The 17,313-nt window shown below is 38.6% G+C and overlaps 1 long non-coding RNA gene across 1 annotated transcript; it reads left to right on the top strand.

Moving 5' to 3' along the window:
• The first annotated feature begins 15,218 nt into the window (after nucleotides 1-15,218).
• On the top strand, nucleotides 15,219-16,368 carry LOC144377593 (uncharacterized). Its single transcript, XR_013438586.1, has 2 exons — nucleotides 15,219-15,352; nucleotides 16,209-16,368. It is a non-coding gene; the product is annotated as an uncharacterized LOC144377593 (long non-coding RNA).
• The last annotated feature ends 945 nt before the right edge of the window (nucleotides 16,369-17,313 follow it).

Below are 17,313 nucleotides of genomic sequence, written 5' to 3' on the forward strand. Positions count from 1 at the left end.
TGACAGTGATGTGAGGGACAGAAGAAGGTCAGTAGTATAGTGGGCATCGAGTCTCCACCCCATGCATTACTTGACAATATTTAAGTAGCAATTTTACATTTTGACAGATAAAAACAGATGGCAGTGAGACTAAGTACATGCTCAGTAAATGCTTGTCAGAAGATGATTCAATGGATCAGAAGATTTTGCAAAAATGCTTTAAACTCTACTACAAATTTAATGAATTGTCCATTCTATTCACAATCAAGACGTTGTAATCATGACATTTTTGTCTCCATAACTGACCAATATAAAAATAAAATATCCCAAAGAAGAACCTTTCCTTTTAGCCATCTGCAAGTTGGTCAAGAAAAAATGTTGCCTATTGCACTAAAAAAACCTAAAAAATAGAATTATTTGACAAGACATATCCTCTTTCACCATGGTGACTTCCCACCTTTACAGGGTACTGCCATTCTTAGGTGACACCTGATTTGCTTGCAACCAGCAGCTTGGTGTGTGCCATCCTGCAGCAGATGGCTTGCGGCGTGATGTGTTAATGGCAGTGATTACTTTATGAATAGTGACAGCTGATCAGGGACATAATAAAACAATAGTGGCTGCCATCCTGAAAAAGGTGCTAAATAGGGGTGACATGCTTAGTGAGGGCTGTACCTCACTTCTGAACCTCATTATCAATTCCAAAGGGACACACAGGCCAACCAGGCAATGGCAGGCTCAGACAGAGGAAAGAACGGAAACAGCTCAGAAATCTCCCTCTGCATTAATTGGAGCAGGGGAGGACCTTAGTTTTTAATGTAGAAGCCATTTGGAGAAATAAATGCTCATGTGACCTCTCAATTTTACTCTGTGTGGATTATCTCCTGAGCTTGGGGCCTAGAACTCACCATGCTTTATGCATCATAGCCCTGAGCCAGGGAGGAAATAACCATAACAGAGTATGAGGAAATTAACTTCTATCTCTAGCAAAATTATATATTTCCAAGAAACAGCAATACTTTGAACATATATCTATGGTTAATTTATACCTCTGAGAAAAGGTAGAAGTGAGGGAACCTCTGAGAGGTCTCTTTTAAGGGTTATTCATCAATTCAGCACACGGGATACGGGGAATGAAGCAAATGAGGTGAAGTCCTTCTCTTCGGAGTAGATAAATCTCATGAGAAAGACATATTATAAACAGTACATTGTACTCTAGAGTGACTAGCTATGACCATCTTCCATGTTGATTCTAAGACTGATATTGAGAAAATAATGTCATTCATATATATATATTTTAACCTAATAAACGTTCAGGGCAGAGGATGTAACTCAGTGGAAAAGCACTCACCGAGCATGCTCAAGGTCCTGGGTTGAATCCCCAGCACCACAAAAAATAAACCAACAAACATTCAATATTCCAATGAGTTGACCCAATTGCTATAATTTACTTTGGATTATCAATGTGCCTTCCTATAATATAGTGCTTTTTAGTAATCCAAGGAAACATATAGTCTTCCAACTCAAGGGCATTTAAATAACCTAAAATAAAAAATACTATAAAAGTATTTTTCACTTCCTTTGATGGAAAGAAGTGAGGAGAAATATCTGAGTGGGTTTTAAGTTTTGTATCCATTGTCTGAGCTGAATACTCATGTGTGCACTCCTCATCTGCGCTTCTCTGAGCTCAGGACCTGGAAAGGCCAACTGGTATCATGTGACATTAACAGGCATCTCTTCTGTGCTGTGATGTGCCATCAATATTCTCTTTATAAGTCTCAGGACCAAAACTAAGTGAGACTATTACAATGACTTCATCTCGTCCATTACAGAATCTTTCCAGAGTGACTCTTGGAGAATTAATGTATTATATCTGCCCTGGAGACATAAGATGGTCCTGATGTTTTCAGCGATTTTACTTAACCTAGTAATTAGTTTACACAATTGTATAGAGATTTTAATGCTTTGGAGATGACATTTTTTCTTTCAAAGTTAGTTTTGATAGCCAGTCATTTCATTCCATGGTTTACAAAAGATCTGATATACAGGTTTTAAAAAAGTCTTCATTTAAGAATATAGAAAAAAAATCACCTTTCAATACCCAAATGCTGGTTTGCACATCCTCATTTTTATTTTTATTAATTTTTTTTTGGGGGGGTCATATGCTGAGTGGGATAAGGCAAAGGCTGTTGAAGTGTATGGCTGCATCTTTTTAAGAATGATGTATAAAATGCAGAGAAATTATTAAATCGCCCAAGGCTTTGAGAATGTTTCAATGTTATAATGTTTCTTATAGATGTATAAGAAATAACACCCAAGGAGTGTTATTTCAGTGAATGAATTACTAATTGAGCACCCTATATGTTCCTTGACAGTCTTAAGCAATGAGACATAGGAATGGGGGTGGGGTGTAAATCCCTTCCTCTTGAAATGCATGTCTTACAGGAGAGGAGGGGAAATAAATAAATAAGAAAACAGGGAAGAGAATGATGGAGAGATGAGGGCAAACTTTAAGAGGGGGAACATTAGAGCAAAGACCTAACTGAGGTCAGGGAATATGTACACTCCAAAGTGAGAAAAAGCTGAAGAGCACTGTAGTCACAGCATGGAGAATGGACAACCAACGATTGCCTTAAAACCTACATTCCATGGATTTACTGGTATTAAAAGATGAGAGTGGTTTCTTTCCAAGAGGCAGGTATGGGGAGCTCCTGCCTCATTGCAGCTGTGCATAGAAGACTGTACACAATTTCTGAGACCCAGCAGTGAAAAAGACACTGATAGAAATCTTAAAAGAAAAAAAAAGACTTTCTAAGACACAGAATGATCTATGCACCAATATCCTTAAATGCATGGCAGATATGATAGTCAGTTTACAATGTGAGATCTGAGAACAGAGATGGTGCTCTGGTATTGAATTCTAGGCAACAACTTCATCACCATTCACTTTTTCTTTTTTAATTAACTTTAGAAGTAGAAAATAAATATTTTCTCTTTAAAATCGTGTACTATTAAAAATAAAAGATTCTCTTTGACCTTATTATCTGCCTTGGTTCCTTCTCTAGCTCCTCAGAGATGGAATAATTTTAGATACATGGCTTTCCAGAATTTATGGGAAATTCTTACATACACCCTAGAAAATATATATACACTTGTGTTATTGGGGGTTTTTTTATAATCAAGTGACATCATAATGCATCTTGTATTTTGAAGTATAATTACTTTCCCTTGGGCAACATTATTAAAAGCTATCATAGACACAGATAATCTTAATAATGTTACAAACAATATTACAAATGGTCCCAACTCCTTCCTTTTCATTGTTCTTGAGTCTTCCATTTTGTCTGACATATTTATTCATTCCCTTTTGGTGAATATTTAGCTCATTTCCAAATATTCAATCTTGCAAATAATGATATAAATGAATATACTTGTACACTGTGACTTGTGTACATGGGTATATATTTCTCTAATGCAGATAGCTTACCTCATCACTTTTTTTGGCTAGTTTTTTTTTTCCATTTTCTTCCCTTGGCTTGTCCTCCACCAAGACAGAAATAAACAGCCAAGAGGATGCTGCCTTGGCTTGTTGACTCTCATTTCCTACTCCAGGTTCAAATTGAGTGTGCCGATTTAAGGACCACTCATTATCACCAAGCACTGAAGTTCCAAGATCAGAGGTCATGCTCTTCCAATCTTTGACTTCCACCTGGAGTTGTTGATGACCCTTCAGGAAAACATGTGGCGAAAGTAGTTTTGCTTTGTGAGCCAACAGAAAAATTGGCCCTTGAGATGACTTGTACAAGGATTCTGTAAGCCATGAGCAGAACAGCATGGTTTCCGACTAGGCATGGAATTCAGAGTTGTAATAGAAAACATTTATTTGGCTACAACTAAACATCCTAACACATGTTAGCTTTTGTTGCCAATATGCTTCCTAATTAAGAACAACATAAAATCATAGGAAATCCTGTATCCTGTCTTCATGTACTTTTCATGTATCTTTAGTATCCTGGCTTTATTTCTCAAGCACAACTACCAAAAAAAAGTTGATTTGAAAGTCCTGTTCTGCCAACCATGAACTGTGTTGTCATTAACAAGATTAATGTACATTCCAGAAGACATCACCAAGCATTTTTCTCCTCCTTAAACAAATGCTGCTATTAAAAACTAATTAAAAAAAAGAAAAGCTAATAAGCATCCCCTCCCCAATGAAAGGTCAGTACCATCTCATGGTAAGGTATTATCAACAACTGATATAAAACTTCAAATAATTTTTTAAAAGCCCTTGTTTCTAGGATGACTTGAACTGTTGGTGTTGTTCGTAAATTTTATTATGTTGAGCAGATTTCAAGATGAGTGACAGGCTAGGGTCTGGTTTCCTTCTAAGGTCCTTCTTAAATCAATGCTAATTTCATGTGAAAATATTTAGAGGTATACTTGGGAGTCCTGAACCATCACCACCTGGTGACAAACAAATGGACCAGACAGACAAACAGACCGGACATTAGATAATTACTGCACAGCTAAAAAATGTAGACAGCATTTCTAATTAAAGGTAGAATTATACAAACTACTCTTAGAAAACCGTGATCTATCCACTGAGATGTAGTCTTTGAACCTCTAGAGCCAAACTAACTGCTTCCTTTCCCCATCATCAGCCTGAAATTAAATTTGTTTTTAAAAAGCAGACAGAATGAAACCAACCTCTCTGGCACACTTTACATTAAATTTCTCCCCTAGTTCCATTTAGCTTTTTTATTTCTTTTTCCCCATGCACTGAAATAGGCTCTGAAATGACATAGAGAATTAAAACCTGGGTCTGAAGAGTTATCTTGAAATATTTCTATAGAACTTTCTAATGATTTTCAGAATTATTAAATTTTTTTCCTATGAAATACACATGATCTTTCTACCCCTTTCCCGAGCAAAGCTTCGCATTCCTCTTGGTCCTTTTTCCCCCCCCTTCCAAATCTATTTATTGCTTGTTGTTCTTGGCTCTTTCTCACTTTCCATTTTTCATGATTAGTTCTTTATGATGGTGTGTTTCCTTTTCTTCTCCCCGCCATGGCCGCAGGCCCAGTTGTTCTCTCTGGGCCCTTGAGTTTCCCTTTGCTAATGAAACAAGAGCTGCCTCCCAGCCTGGCTTTGGCCATCCAGCTGTTTCCGTTTTAAAATGTAAACTCATCTTTATTCAGTGAAGTTCCTGGGCAAACGGGGACTCCTTTTGCTGAAGAGTTGATAACATGAGGGATTTAAAAGGTTTTAAGAGAAAGGCGTATCTAGAAAACCTGGGAGTGGAAGAAGGATGGTAAACAGAAAATGAAACTCATTTTTAAAACATGATGGAAAAAAAAAAAAAAACAGAATGAAAAACTTGTTTTTCCTTAATGTCTTGATCCTCCTGGGCAGGTGGGTCTGGAGGATTCTCCTGGGCGCCTACCCCTCCTTCACCTACCCTGCCTCTTCCACCTCCCACCTTGCCCGCTGAGCATTTTTTTGGCCTCTGTGAAAAGAGCCCTGCTAACACCACAAACCTGGATTGTGTATGATTAGGTGGTGAAAAGGTGCCAACCTGAGGTGCCGCCTGCCAAGTCAAGTCAATTTACTGTGATGCTTTGACTGTGCAAGTAGGTCTTAATCCCCTTTAATCTCCAGTGTGCCCTTGACATCATGGAAATGACTGGCAAAGCTAATGTCATCAGATGAACCCTGCTAACTCTTTCAGAGAAAGGTTTCCCCCCAAACGAAACAACCTGTTTACTTCTTAAGCTTTCAAATCCTCCAACTATTTCTAGAAAAATGAATGAGCCCACAGGTATCCTCTTATCAAAAACAAATGGCTAATTCTGTTTCAGTCTTTTAACTCAGGAGACCTCATGTGACTGGGAATTTGTATTCTACCCAAGCATCCGTTGAATGTATTCTATTAAAGACCTGATTGATTAGACAAAGAGGTTTACCTAGTAGCAATAACAGCTCTGGGTTTTAGAGAAAGGATCTCTTAAATCTGAGAAACCCTCCCTTGCCTGAAAACATTTCTTCTCATATAAAATCTCCAACGGAATCCTTTGTTGCCACAAAACAGCAGCGGGGTGGTATTTATCAGGTGAGAGAAAATTTCAGTTGAGAACAATTTTCAGGTAGGATGAAAATCAACATCTCCAATGGAAAGAAAGGGGGATCTAATAACCTGGTATATGGTAGCTCTTCACCATTTAGAAAGCATATGTCTACATACATGATTGAGCATAACGTATAATCTCACTTGAAATTCACAGTAACCCCATAAGGTAGCTGGTTAGAAAGTTAAAGATCTTTGATGGCAAGCCTCAAACTGTCGCAAGATAAAACATTTTTTGAGAACTGAGGTCCATTCAGAACATGTATCCTAAAGCCGACACCGCATAAGCCCTCTTGTAAGAATTCTCCTGTCTCAGATGGAAAACAGCCTGAGAGCACGTTGGATCTTGATTGTTTTACTTTATTCTCAATCTACTTTGATAAAAATAATTTCAGACTCTCCTTTACTGGGAAGAGCAACACCCATTTCCTGTCTCCATATATGGTTGCAGAGCCAGTATCCGTGAGCCCAGGAGCGGTCTCATACATGTGATCCCTACCAGGAAAAGGAAGGCAGAAAGACCTTGGTTCTCAAAGAATGCATTTTGCTTGATGGTGATATTTATATCTTCCCTGCCCTGCCAACTGATATCATAGCTCTGAATGTGTCCTGATCCTGGTTTCTGTTGCCTATCTGACCTTCAATATCCCCTGTGCCTGATGTTTGCCTCCCAGCTCTGACTTACAACACACCTGATTGCAAGTACTGGACTCTGAGATGTTGCCCCCCAGGCAGGTTCTGACCTCTGCCTTCTGTTTGTCCCTCTGGCTCTCAGAGAAATATTAGCCTGAGGTTCACTTTGGCCCTATCTGGCCATGGGTTCTTACAACTTGGTCATTAGGCCAGAAGCCAGGCAAGATCCAGATCCAGGGGCTGTGCATTCCTAGCAGCTGTGACCAGGATCAGAATTTAAGACATAAGGCAGACAGGGGAAAGATGCTCTGACACGTTGCTAACCTTTCTATTTCCACTCCAGATTTTGACCTCTGTAAATCTAATGTAACAAAATATATGACAAGAGCCCTAAAACTTTTTTTCCCAGACCTCCTCCTAAGAAATGTAGCATGAAAAAAAAAAAAAAGATTGATACAAAGATATTTCTCAACAAACTCTGTGTTCATGAAAATATTTAATTTCCTATTTTTCTTTGAAAACTCATCTTTAAAAGTACTATTCCAGTTAGTAATAAGAAATAAGTGAAGTTGAGCTTGGTCCATGAACCAGGTAAATTTATTGGAAAAATAACAGAGACTGATCTTCAGTATTTCTGTCCACAGATTTCTCCCCATGTCTTACAAGGGCTCTCCCAATCCTGTTTTCACAATCTTTAATTTTTTAATTAAAATAGTCCTTGAAATTATATATTCATCAAGCCCCACAAAACCTGAACCCACCACAGTAAATGAATTATGAATTCACACTAAATGAAAGTCAAATGATGTCCCAGCACACTATGTGGGCCAAAGTTTTGCAGTGCTGTGCTACCATTATCTTAACATCACAGGGACAGATAGGTATGATAAAATCAGAGCATCTTCAGCTTACCAGTCAGGACAGTACTCATGTGCCACTGGTGGCAACATGATGCTAGCAAACCATTCAATCAGTGTTGTGAATTTGGATGTTGAGTTTGTCATTTTGTTTGAACTTAATCTGTAAATTTGTTTTGGATTCACAGTTGCATAAGAGCCATGGCTTAAGAGTTGTGTAGGCCTACTTTTGAGTCTGTATATACTTAAGGAACATCAGATATGAAATAAATTTAGAAAAGGAAAAGATGTGAAAAGGGAGAGAGGGAGGGAGACAGAGAGGAAGGTGGGAAAGGAGGAAGGAAAAAGGAAAGAAGGAAGGAAAAACAGACAAGTTCAATCAAGAACCCCCATGACAACAAGTTATAGCTTTTGGACCCAAGATTCCTCGGCTAACTATCTCTAACATTTCAAATCTGGTCTAATCTATTGCTTCCACGCTACGACTACATGAGACCCTTCTAAGCAAGATTATTTATTTACTCAACAAGTATTTCTGACCCCATAATCTTCTGGTGCTTAAAACTGAGAGATTTGGTTTATTATTTGCTACAGCTGCCAAGAGGGATGGAGATAAGAACACAACCATCTCAGGTGAAAATACACACATCTAAGTAAAAATTATCTCATTTGCATAATCATTACAAATGTTTACAGCCTTTCAGGCAGTATGGGAAGGCTGGTAAAGCATACAAGATTATGCTTTCCTTTAAGACTAAAATAACTTTTTTTTTTTTTTTTTTTTTTGCTACATTAGTGCCAGAAAACGTTTCATCCTCCATATTCCAATTGGCATGCTCCGGAACCAACTCCCTCCTCAGTTTAACTTCAGAACTCTGGGGAAACCAACTAATTTTTAATATTGGACTAAGCAAAACATAATTAGGAAGGCACATTTCTAAGGGGGAAATTCATACAGAATATCCCCAAGTCAATTGATATGATTTTGCAACACCCATTGTTTGAGTTTCCCACTCCATCTCTCTCCACAGATAATCATGAGTTCCCTGTAATTAAATAATCCCAGGTAACTGGCAGCAGGACCATTCCTCGAGAATTGCTTCCCAGGTCTCTGTAATAAGCCTAAGTTTTTATATTCAACGTGATTTTTGATGCTGGGTATTCATCCTCCTCTTCACCTGCTTCAAACTTGACCAGATCTAAGAACTCTTTCCCTTTGATTTGACAGGAGGAGATTCTGTTTTATATCTGCAACTACATCAGCTGATTCTGGCATCTTTGACGACTTTATCCTGATCCCTCAAGGAATGGGCTTAGATATGAAAGGAAATTTGCCTGTTCTTGATTCATAAACCATTAGAACTCAACAGGCCCTGAGAAAGGATCTTGTCCAAAGAGGTTCAATAAGATTGGAAGTCTCCCTTTGTCTACTTTGAGAAAAACACTGACAGGTCCTCCATCTATGAATGTTCATTTCTAAATTTGATTTTTCAAATATTTATTGAATCCCTGCTTCATATAAGGCATTAAATACATGATTTTATCTGTTTTAGTCAGCTTTTTCACTACTGTGACTAAAAGACCTGACCAGCACAATTATAGAGGAGGAAAAATTTATTTAAGGGCTCACTGTTTCAGAGGTAGACAGCAGGCTCCATTCCTCAGGGCTGGAGGTGAGGCAGGACATCCGGGTGGAAGAGTGTGGCAGAGTAAAGCAGCTCACTTGATGATCAAGAAGCAGAGACAGACTCCTCTCTCCAGATACAAACTGTATACCCCTGAGCCACGCTTCCAATGAACCACTTCCTCCAGCCACACCCCACCTGCCTCCAGTTACCACTCAATTAATTCCATCAGAGATTAATTCACTGATGAAGCTAAGGTTATAACCCAATCATTTCTCCTCCAAACCTTGCACTGTCTCACACATGAGCTTTTGGGGGACACCTCACATCCAAACCATAACAATATTACTTAAGGAAATGTACTTAATTATATAGTTTTTATTTCTCAGAATGAATGTTAATTACTCTTTCAAAAGATGCAATCTTTGATTCCCACTTATCTCAATAAGAAGATAAATATGTAAAGGGAAAATCACTTTGTCCTGAAATGCCCTGAGATTTCAAACTGCATTCTTAGAAAAAGAACTTTATGTTTAGATTAGGTCAAATGCTTTGCCTTCCTACAAATTTGCAGTTTTCAGCTGGGACCATTGGCTGCCACATACCTGGTGTGCACAGGGTTTAAATACAAAAATGGGAATTTGAAAACCCTTTAGTTTTGCCACTCAAAATGGAAGAAAAATGAACACCAAGAGCTATTTGGTTTATTTTTTCTAAGACTTTTCGATCTTGCTGATGTCTGCCCTTCCCCATGATCCCACATCTTAGACATAGGCACAGAACAATCTCTGGATTATAGCACATAAAAGAAAAGAAATGGGATTCTTTTTTAAAAAAAGAGAAGTACAAGTTATAGTTCCAGGAAATCTGAATATAAATTAAAATGTGAATAAAGTCCCTGGTTATTTTTTTTCTTTCTTCTTTCTCTCTCTCTTTTTTTTTTTTCCTTGCAGTAGTAAAGGTTGAACCCAGGGGGACTCCACCACTGAGCTACAAAACCAGTTCTTTTTAAAATTCTATTTATTGTTTTTAATTTTTGAGATAGTGTCTCCTAAATTGCCAAGGCAGGCCTTGAACTTATAATCCTCCTGCCATATAGCTAGCATTACAAGTGTGCACCAGTGCACCCAGCTTTATTATTTCCATTTTAGTGATAATATTCCACTTAAAAAGTAGATTTAAATGTAGATTGATGTGTAGTCACGTATGTTTATGTATAAATATATCATGAGTGTGTGTGTGTGTGTGTGTGTGTGTGTGTGTGTGTGTGTATTTCGTGCCTTTCTTCAAAAGGTCACAGTGCATGAATGTAAACTCATGCAATTTCAGAGCAGTCGGGAATAATAAGAGAAATAGAGTATAAAAGTAACTAAAAGAAGTCAGAAAGAGAACTAGATTCAAATCTACTTCAGCCAAATAGCAGGTAATCTTAGGCAAAATCCTCTTGTTGTCTGCTCAGAGCACAGTTGTCAAAATCAAATGACATGATGGAAGTGAAACATGAAGTTGGTATACAGTAGATACTCGATTAACGACACTAGTTTATTACTACCATTTCTAAATAAGGAACCTGGGGTGTGATTAGCTAACTTAAAGTCATTGGGACTCTGTAACACATCAAAATAAATACATGCAACAGGTAGTCAGTCAGTCGATAGGCAGTTTTATTTCCGTGATGCTATGCAACTGTTTAAAAAATTTTTGTCCTGAACAGACTCTTTTCTAAGGCCTGATTATCTCCTCCCCACCCAGCCTCTTCTGCACACCTCTCTACACACATACCATTCACCGTTTAATTGCCTAGTTGTTCTAGCTTCCTGGAGAGACAAGCATGAAGCTAAATATAGCTCTCTCCTTCCCAACTAGCAACCCTTTTAAGGAGCTAAATTGCCTTTCATTTTACTCCCCACCAAAACTTGATCTCTAGCTTTATAAAAGAGAAGAACTGAGGGCCTTCTATGATAGAATGTCCAGCAATTGACATGTTGTCCATTGCTTGAGAGGTTTTGTATACTGGCACTTAATTCTTGTTTCAGTTACAACCCTGGTAGGGAAATTTGAGTCCTGTACACAAGTTCTTCATTTATTTCCGAGCCAAGATAATTCTAGGATTACCACTTCGAAAATTGGGAGAACAGACATCTACACAGTCACCAGGCAGACTGTATTGAAAAAAAGGGGCATGTAGACTACCTTTTTGGTGACAAGGTTAGGGATAGGTATTGTGGTTAAATCCCATTAGCAAGAACATTACACTCATTAAGTGAATGCTAGAATGTGAACTGAGAAGCCATTCTCCCCTGCTCCACCTCAATTTCCTTTCCTCTCCTAATGACCTGCCCCTTGAAGACAGGGGATTCCTTGACCAGGAAATGCCTCTCCAGAGTAAATCGCAGAGTACTCCCATACCAATAGCTCCAAAGCCAGAACACACTGCTATTCTCCAAAAATCTACCCGCACCCATGGATTCATAAGCTTTCTCTCTCTTTTGGGTGACCTTTAGAATTCAGTTCAGACAGTATTCTTTGGTGTTTAAGCAAACACAAACTATTCTGCAAGCATCATTCAAAAACTTAAAGATTCTATTAACCTAATGTCTTAATTGTTATTGAGAAGAGGAAACAGGAGTACCCTTGTTCCTTGAATGATCACATACTTTTAAATAAAAGTTTTCCAGAGTGTTGGAGTTTGCATCTCGAGTTACAAAAACAACTCCGTGTGCAGTGGAACTTTAGTATAACTAATTCCTAGGCATTAAAAGGGGCAGAGGGAGAACATGAAGCCGAGTAAATTCAAAGTGGATCCAAACTGAAGGAGCTTTCCTCCCATCCCTTGGTTCATCCCGGAGAATGCTTTAAGATAAAGGTTAATAAATGTGTACTTCAAGATCAAAGGAGCTAAGTGGGTTAGTCAATGGGGAAACGCGCTCGCACTCACACACACACACACACACACACACACACACACACACACACTGCTGAACACCAATATGCAATAACAGAGAAAATATGGGTTGGGGCTGGGGCTCAGAGGTAGAGTGCTTGCCTCACACATGTGAGGCACTGGATGCCATCCTCAGCACCACATACAAATAAATAAACGAAATAAAGATATTGTGTCCATTTACAACTAAACAAAATATTTTTTAAAAATAACAGAGAAAGTAAAAATCTTGTAATGATGAGAAAGAAACAAAAATGGAGGTAACTCAACCATAGCTTTTGGTATGCGTATTACGTGGGGGGCATTAAGGGTCCAGGCAGAAATAAAAAGAAAATTTAGCTCATGTCTCCCTAGTATTCACTTCCTTCCAGGAAAGAATAAACCAACTGTAGAAACAGCTATAGAACAGACTGAATATAAATAAATGTCCCATGAAGAAGAAAACATCCAACTTAGCTGAGAAAGAACTATGGAACAAAAAATAGTTCCATGATTAGAGTATGATTTAAGATGAACCTTAAAAAGCCAGTAAAAATCCAACTTTAAAAGACAGTGGAGGGCTGGGGTTGTGGGCACAGAGTTAGCGTGCTTGCCTAGCGTGCGTGAGGCACTGGGTTTGATCTCCAGCACTACATAAAATAAAGACATTGTGTCCACCTATAACTAAAAAAAAATATATTAAAAAAAATAGTTGAGTAAGACTTCTGGTTGAAGAAATGAAGATAAGCTAAGATATGGAAGCAGAGAGATATAAAGAATTTGGAAGTGCTCCTGGACTTAAGATGGGTTTATATCCCAATAAGCCCAAGGTAAATCAAAAATACTGAAAACACATTTAATACCCCTATCCTATTGAACACCAACACTTAGCTTCGTCTACCTTAAACATACTCGGAAATTGCTTTTGCCTACAGTTAAGCAGAATCATCTGACTCAAAGCCTATTTTATAATAAAGTGTTGATGTCTCATGTAACTTATTAAATACAAGTATCAAAAAAAAAATATTGGCAACACAACAAAAAGTTTTCTTTCCCCTCCTGATCATGTGGCTGACAGAGGTGTGACTTGCTACTGTTAGGAACCATGAGAGAGCATGCACCACACACGGTTAGCCTGGGAAGAGCAAACTTCAAAACTCCAAATACTTTCTACCAAAATGTTCCTTTGGTATCATCATGGAGTTGAAAAAAAAATCATAAGTCAAACCATCCTCAGTCAGCGATTGCCTGTACTTCGTATGGAGCATAGGATATTTAGGAGTTTGAAGGAAGAGAGTCCAAGAATTATAAATTGTGGTGGTATTGGAAAAAAGAGCCATTACACTAGATTCAGAAATATCATGGTTATTGAAAGCTTTCTGAGCCATGAAATGATGTGACCAGAAATGAGGGTCACGAAGAAGAACACAGGAGTGAATGAAGATTGGTAGGATTATTTTTGGAGCAGAAACCTGATTAAAGGTGAGGTCACGCCTTCATTCAACCGATGTTGCCTGCGTCCTTACAGCGTGCCAATCCTTGGGCCAGTTTATTTTAGTTGGGAGACACAGCACAGAGCCTATGAACTATAAATAAACGAAGCAGAATCTGTAGGGCTTGGGAACTTACAGGATGTACCAAAAAGGAAGTGAAGAAGTCAGGTGGACTCCCATGTTGGGGCTATAAACAAGGGCGGAATGGGGTGTGAAGGGATGGGTTTATGCTCAGAGAAAAATCAGGAAGAGAGAAGGCTGAAGGGGTGGCCAACTGCAAGTTCACAGGTGGAGAGGGAACTGGAGTTGGCCCAGGTGTAACACACACTCTGCACTGTCCTGCAGTGAACACCACCAGTAGCTAGAAAAGGTCTGGGAGAGTTGGCAGAGGAAAGGGAAAAGGGATGATCAGAGCATGCAAAACACTGAGGTCAAACAAGAAGAGCTGTCAGGGGTCAGGGGAGGCCGGCTTGAAAAGAGAAGCTGATGTTTCTCAAATATTCTGGAAGACACAATGGGATGAACGGCGAGAATTTTTTAATTTTTAAACTATCCCTGATGAAAGTGGAAAAGTCCAGAAAGCAATCCATCTAGAGAAGTTTGTAAGGATGTCATGCTCAAAATCATCCAGGATTTATAAAGTTGTTTCATTTTTCTCTCCCTCTGTTCTCCCACTAAGAGCTACCAAGTTATAGTAGCCTGTGTGGAGAAGTGCTGGCCCCAGCCAACAGTGCCTTTTCAGTGTGGTTCAATCACTCACATATCAGGGTCACCTAGGCTGAGCATGCATCTTCCCCACTATTTCTATATTTGTAAATATTCTCCCCCAACCTGGCCTCTTTCTATCTTCTGGTAGCAAAAGTTTTAAAACATACACACACACACACACACACACACATAAATATATAATAGTGTTTGACAGAAATACAGAACCTTTGAGCCTTCTCTTTTTGGAGGACAAATGCCAAGATCTGGGCAGAATTAACATTGCTAAACTGTGTTTGAGCTTGGCAGAGGAAGCGGCCTGGAATTTACCAAGATGGGCTGAAATTGAAAAAAAAAATAATAATTATAATTCAGGTACCTCACCTTTCCCTTCACTGATTGCCTCCGCACCAGCACTGACGCCTGTGAGCTTATTTACTGAGTCAATTAACAAAAGATAACCTCCCATTGTGTAACCATCAATAAATCAATCGTGTTAATACTATCTTGGAATGTCCCCCACTATTGACTTTCATATTGTTTACATTAGACACTTGAGAAAGCCAGAGCCCTTGAGTTGGCTTGTTTCGGCGTTAATGGACTCTGGAGTAGCCATTACCACATATAACTCTCTTTACAAAATATTTAAGTTTCTCTAAGGTTCACCTGCTTTCTGACTGTTGGCAGGGCAGTCTCCTCCCGCCCCACACGATCAGGCAGCACCCAGTTTGATGAATACTTGGGAAGGCAAACATTTATGAGCAGTAATGGAGCAGTCACTTAGGGCACACCTACTTCTTTGTGATTTGAATAATCTATTTCCACCCACCTCAGCCCCCCACTGTCAGCCACCCTCAACAATCTGGGGAATCAAATTAATCTTCAATTATGCGGAAGAATCTCAGGACCGAGCACAGCTCAAGTTACCAAGTAACTTGCTACTGTGGAAAGATTCATGCTGAAAGCAGCCTCAGCCCTGGACTTGTAGTAATTTCTCCTCCCTCCCCAAAAAGGTAAGGGAAATCTTTCCAATGCTAATAGATGTACCTCAAAACTTTGAAAGTTAACTTTAAAACCAATGCAAAAAAGAAAAAAAAAATCTTTCTACATGTCCCTCAGTCGTATGAAGTGGGACTGAATATAATAATAATAATAAAGTTGGGTTTAATGTGTTTTTTTATTTTTTATTTTTTGGTACTTCCTTTTAATGACATCAGAGAACAGGTTTTCTCTAAGCAGGGAGACAGACTCCTCTGATTGCAGGCGCAGGGAGTTTGCTAAACCACTAGATGCACAGGATTAAAAAGGAAGGAGGGGGAGGGAAAGCACCAGTCCTGGAACTTCTGAAGGTTCAGATTTCAGAGTTGGCTGCAGACCTGGGCAAAGTTCACTGCTCCCTTTTCACGACATGCTACATACTTTTCAAGTTCCCACTTGCTTCTTAGAGAGGAAAAAATGTGGCCTCTGAGTTCAGGTTGCTAAGGACGAGCCGAGCCAATTTAACCATGCATTCCTTTCCTAAAAGATAGACGGGGTGGTTGTTGTTGTTTCGCTGTAAATACCAGAAAGTCTTGATCCTCCCCACTCTAAACAAATACCCCCGGCTGCAACTTTGAAGCCATCTTTCTTCCACAGTGGGAAACCAGCTATTTCACTCCCTTTCCTGCCTAAGTCTTGACAAAATGGAATATTATTCTACCTTGTGACCCATCTTCTTATCAGACATTTGGCTTCATTTTTCTCCTGATAATGATGGGTATTTAAGATGCATATGACTATTGGGTAATAAAAGAAAGCTCTCATTGTTCTTAGTTTTTCCCCCCTTTCCTTTTTTTTTTTTTAACCTCATAATATTTATGTCTGCTTAAGGGTGTTTTGAAGAGGGTGAAGGAAAAGGACTTTGAAAGGAAAAACAGACATCTAAGTGGCTGTCTCGTGTAGACCCTTCTGTGACCCCACACTGAATACTTCTAATGGACATGTGTGATCTTGGAGATTTCTCTGCAATAAAAAAGTTTTAAACCTTCAACTTGTTTTTGCAGCAGATTCATTCAAGGATTTTTTTTTCTTTAAATGAATGAGTAAGGCATTAGCGTAGTCATTATACAAAGAGGTGAAACCGTTTTCCAATTTTATAGATGGAATATTTTTTTTCAAGAATTTGGGTCAATCATGGATTTAGCTCTTGTCAGTGTGTTATTTTATATTATGGTCTCAAAAAGCAGTTTTTAAATATGTAAGCATATATTTGCATTCAACGCTGTATTTAGGAAATCCAAAGAGTTCTGAAAGGCAATTAGGAAGCAATCACCTTTACTTCACAAATTAATAATTTCCATGACGTGGCTAATAGGCAATTTTGCAAAGTCAAACTGAAAAATGATTAGAATCAATTCATATCTTGTTCAAAACACATAAGACATTTAAAAAGTCTTCCTTACGTGATGGGGGAACAGGAACACTCTCATTTCTATTGTCAAAAGGCAAAGAGCCTCACCTTCACCAAACAGCTGTGAACTTTCCTCCTCACCTTAACTTCCTGGAATTGCTGAGTTGTATCACCTCCTTCCTTTCACCCTAGCTAACATCTCTACCTTTCTCTTATTCTTTCTTTGCTTCCATGTTGACATTTAAAAAAAAAAAAAAAACTTCCAATTTAATGTTAGTCAAAGTTTATGTAGCTATTGCTCTGTTCCCCTACCAGCACTGCTTAGAATTATCTGTTCACATGAATACCTAGGTATTTAAATGTCCACTTAAATACTGTGGTTTCGCATTCTTATTAATAGGGCATTTTGGAATTATAGAAAAGCTGAGACCCATGCCACATTCTTTTTCTTTCCATATTTTTATTGGTGCACTATAATTATACATAACAGCGGGATTCATTGTTATACACTCAGACCTACATGCACTATAATAATATAATTGGGCCAGTATTTATTCCCCTGTGTGTTCCCCTTTCCCAATGCCA

Source organism: Ictidomys tridecemlineatus, chromosome 5, assembly GCF_052094955.1.
Source record: "Ictidomys tridecemlineatus isolate mIctTri1 chromosome 5, mIctTri1.hap1, whole genome shotgun sequence".
Taxonomy (NCBI): Eukaryota; Metazoa; Chordata; class Mammalia; order Rodentia; family Sciuridae; genus Ictidomys; species Ictidomys tridecemlineatus.